This window comes from Macaca thibetana, chromosome 18 (assembly GCF_024542745.1).
Source record: "Macaca thibetana thibetana isolate TM-01 chromosome 18, ASM2454274v1, whole genome shotgun sequence".
Classification (NCBI taxonomy): domain Eukaryota; kingdom Metazoa; phylum Chordata; class Mammalia; order Primates; family Cercopithecidae; genus Macaca; species Macaca thibetana.
This window is the reverse complement of record NC_065595.1, coordinates 17,666,077-17,670,706: the sequence shown is the minus strand read 5'-3', so window position 1 is coordinate 17,670,706 and position 4,630 is coordinate 17,666,077. Positions and strand designations below refer to the sequence as shown.

At 48.8% G+C, this 4,630-nt stretch overlaps 1 pseudogene; it reads left to right on the top strand.

Moving 5' to 3' along the window:
* Nucleotides 1-854: 854 nt before the first annotated feature.
* On the top strand, nucleotides 855-1,979 carry LOC126941203 (actin, cytoplasmic 1-like; annotated as a pseudogene).
* Nucleotides 1,980-4,630: the final 2,651 nt, after the last annotated feature.

The following is a 4,630-nucleotide window of genomic DNA, read 5'->3' as shown; positions in this document are numbered from 1 at the left end:
CACTTGAACCTAGGAGGCAGAGGTTGCAGAGTGGAGATCACGCCAGTGCACTCCAGCCTGAGCAACAAGAGCGAAACTCCATCTCTAAAAAGTAAAAAAGAAAAAAAAAAGGAAAATACCTTTCCCAATTAACCGGTGTCCTTGTTGATGATTATTTCATTCTCCATGGCATTGTTTACTCCCCTTTGGTGGCCAGGGAAGAAGCCATTTTCAGAGGACTGATAGATTTTAGGCACAGCAATCACCTGGTCCCCTGGGCTTCCCAGCTGGCAGGGCTGGCATTTGGGAAGATGGGGAATGGTGTGATCCACAGGAGCAGGCTGAGAAGGTGGCCAGGCAGAGCATCTGATCCCAGCGTCTGACACCAGCAGCCTGTTCTCTCCACCTTCTCTGGGACAAAGCCCACTTGTGCCTCGTGCATTTGCCTCTTGGTTCCTAGTCCTCTCTAAGAACCACTCAGAGGCACTGCTGAGCTGAGGAATCTCTGCACAGGATGCCATGGGAGTCATTCAACCTGCAGAGGATAAAACGCACATAGAGGAAGGTGGTCTCTGAGTTGGAAGAGAGGGCACTGAGTCCTCCAGATGCAGGTTTTGAAGAAAGGCAGTATATTAATACTTCATACCATGTCACAGAAAGGGTCTGCTGACCCGGGTAGATTGAAGTCTTGTGACTGCCTGGTAGGCTCTACTACCTATCTCATAAACAGAAGGTGCTAAACAGAGGCACAGAACCTGGCTGAATTGTTGCTACCAGCTAAAATGGGCTCTACATCGCCGAGACCGCATCTGCCCTGTGAGCACAGAGCCTTGCCCCTTGCCACTCCGCCGCCCATCCACACCTGCTGCCAGCTCACCATGGATGATGATACCGTTGCCCTCATCATCGATAATGGCTCTGGCATGTGCAAGGCTGGCTTCACAGGCGACGATGCTCTCCAGGCCGTCTTCCTCTCCATCATGGGGTGCCCCAGCCACCAGGGCGTGATGGTGGACATGGGTCAGAAGGACTCCTATGTGGGCAATGAGGGCCCAGAGCAAGAGAGGCATTCTGACCCTAAAGTACCCCATCGAGCATGGCATCGTCACCAACTGGGAGGACATGGAGAAGATTTGGCACCACACCTTCTACAATGAGCTGCATGTGGCTCCTGAGGAGCACCCCCTGCTGCTGACCGAGGCCTCCCTGAACCCCAAGGCCAACCACAAGAAGGTGAACCAGATCATGTTTCAGACCTTCAACACCCCAGCCATGTACATGGCCATCCAGGCCTTGCTGTCCCTGTACGCCTCTGGCCGTACCACTGGCATCATAATGGACTCTGGTGATGGGGTCACCTACACTGTGTCCATCTACAAGGGGTATGCCCTCCCCCACACCATCCTGCCTCTGGACCTGGCTGGCCCAGACCTGACTGACCACCTCATGAAGATCCTCACCGAGAGCAGCTACAGCTTCACCACCATGGCCAAGTGGGAAATCATGTGTGACATCAAGAAGAAGCTGTGCTATATCGCCCTGGATTTTGAGCAAGAGATGGCCATGGGGGCCTCCAACTTCTCCCTGGAGAAGAGCTAGGAGCTGGCCGGTGGCCAGATCATCTGCAACGAGCAGTTCCACTGCCCTGAGGGGCTCTTCCAGCTTTCCTTCCTGGGCATGGAATCCTGTGGCATCCACAAAACTACCTTCAACTCCATCAGGAAGTATGACATGGGCATCTGCAAAGACCAGTACGTCAACACAGTGCTGTCTGGTGGCACCACCATGTACCCTGGCATCACCGACAGGATGCAGAAGGAGATCACTGGCCTGGCTCCAAGCACGATGAAGATCAAGATCATTGCTCCTTCCCAGCGCATTTACCCCATGTGGTTTGGCAGCTCCACCCTGGCCTCGCTGTCACCTCCCAGCAGATGTGGATCCGCAAGCAGGAGTATGACAAGTCCAGCCCCTCCATTGTCTACTGCAAATGCTTCTAGGCAGACTGTTACTTAGTTGCATTACACCCTCTTGACAAAACCTAACTTGACCAGAAAACAAGATGAAATTGGCATGGCTTTATTTGTTTCATTTTGTGTGTGTGTGTGTGTGTGTGGGTTTTTTTTTTTGTTTGTTTGTTTGTTTGTTTGTTTTTTTGGCTTGACTCAGGATTTAAAAACTGGAACGGTGAAGGTGACAGCAGTCGGTTGGAGTGAGCATCTCCCAAAGTTCTACAATGTGGCCAAGACTTTGATTGTACATTGTTCTTTTTTTTTTTTTAAATAATCATTCCAAATATCGTGAGATGCATTGTTACAGGAAGTCCCTTGCCCTCCTAAAAGCCACCCTGCTTCTTTTTAAGGAGAATGGCCCAGTCCTCTCCCGAGTCTACGTGGGAGGTGATAGCATTGCTTCATGTAAATTATGTAATGCAAAAATTTTTTAGTCTTCGCCTTCATACTTTTTAATTTTGTTTTATTTTGAATGATCAGCCTTCATGGTGCCCCTTTTTTATCCCCCAACTTGAGATGTATGAAGGTTTTTAGTCTCCCTGGGAGTGGGTGGAGGCAGCCAGGGTTTACCTGTACACTGACTTGAGACCAGCTGAATAAAAGTGCACACTTTAAAACAATAAATAAAAATAAAATAATAAAATAAAACGGGTTCTAAGAAGTACCATTTTGTATTCCCATGACATGCACCACACTTATACTTTATTTTCATGATTCCAGAACCATATTTTGATCAACTACAGTGATTTATGGAATATATTCGAAATAGAGGTTAACTCGTTCCCTGGGTGCCACATTTCCCAGGATGCTCTGTGGAAATTCAGTCGCCCCAGAAGGATGGTCCATTCCTAAATCAGAAGAGACCCAGGAAGCTGCCTGGGAAAGGGCCATATGCAGGGTAGGACACTGTGTAGGAGCCCCCGGGGAGGTGCCCATTACATGGTCTGGGTCTCGGCCTGTTCTAGGTAGTTAGACAGGATGAGCCAGGCAGGACAGGGCTCTCCCGCAACCCACTAGGAATGTCAAGTGATGGCTCAGCAGTTGCCACGCTGCTGCTCTAACAATGACAACTGGGCAGCCAGGGAGAGACGGGCTCTGGATGGTCCACACCTGTTAACATTTAAAGTGTGAATTGCCAAAACCCAGGATGGAACCAGGAACCTTTAGATCTTCAATCTAATGCTCTCCTGAGGTGGGCAGATCACAAGGCCAAGAGATCGAGACCATCGTGGCCAACATGATGAAACCCCATGTCTGCTAAAAATACAAAAATTAGATGGGCATGGTGGCATGTACCTGTAACCCCAGCTACTCAGGAGGCTGAGGCAGGAGAATCGCTTGAACCGGGAGATGGAGGTTGCAGTGAGCTGAGATCGCACCGATGCACTCCAGCCTGGCGACAGAGGGAGACTCTGTCTCAAAAAAAAAAGTGTTAATTGAATGCAGACCTCAGGCAGAAGCAGCTTCTTCTGCATGCACATTAAGTGACAAAATGGCTATGATGTTGGGGGACACACGCCACCAGAGAAAAGAAAAAGCCTCAGATGGGCAGGCATGTAACTCCCTGAACACACTGCACGTGCTCAATTCCAAAGGGTAAGGAAAGCACTGCGCATGTGGAAAGCGCGCCCTAGGGAAAGAATCATGGGAAAGAGGCGAGCCTGTGAAGTCCCAGAATCAAGGTTAAAGGGGCTCTTTTTCTCCCTTTGACCTTCAGGCGCTCACTTGGGTCTCTTCCAAGGGTTCTTTCCTTTCTTTTCTGTTCTAAAGCCTTTTTAATAAACTTCCACTGCTGCTCTGAAACTTGCCTCTGTCTCTTTTTCTGCTTTATGGCCCTCCATTTAATTACTTCTTCTGAGGAGGCAAGGACTGAAGTAGCTACAGACCCGTATGGATACACTGCCAGTAACGGGGTAACTCTGTCACCACTAACAGATCCAGCCCTCCTGCGGACCAGCTCTCAGCTGATTAGCTCACCCCCGTGATGGGCGGGCTGTGTTCTGTGATCACCCAGGTCTCATCTATTCCTAATGTTCCCTGATCCTGTTACCCTCTGACTATTGGGCAGATGCCCAGTGGTTCACTTGGATGGTTCAGACTGTTCCTAGCCCTTAAAAGCTGGTAAATTAAAAAGAAGATAGCTTACAGATGCTCAGCTTCTTCTCGCCTAAGTAGCAAGCCTGTAAACCAGCCCCTTTTCCTGGGGATAGTGAACATGGATCAGTTAGAAATAAGGGATAGACATTCAGGTTGGGAGAGGGCTTAGAAGCACCTACAGGGAGGCTGCTGAAGATGAGGCCCTGTGGAGTTCCCCTCTTAATTTTTCACAAAACTATAGAAGCAAACTAACAATCATGTTGTCTAATATACGACCATGTCACCTGCAGCTGGGAGCGGGCGGGGAGAGAAAATGACTACCCTCGACTTCCAATTATGCTATGATAACAGTTTAAATTTTATTGAGTAAATAATTATCTCTGTGGGTTTAACAAAAAACAAAACAAAACACAGCACAACACCATTAGTCATCTGTCTGAGGTAAAGGTGAAATATATATTTACCACATGCCTTTCTTATTCAGTGCCCTGATTCAGGGCAAGCGTGAGCCATTCATCCCTCCAGGGGGTAAATGACTAGCT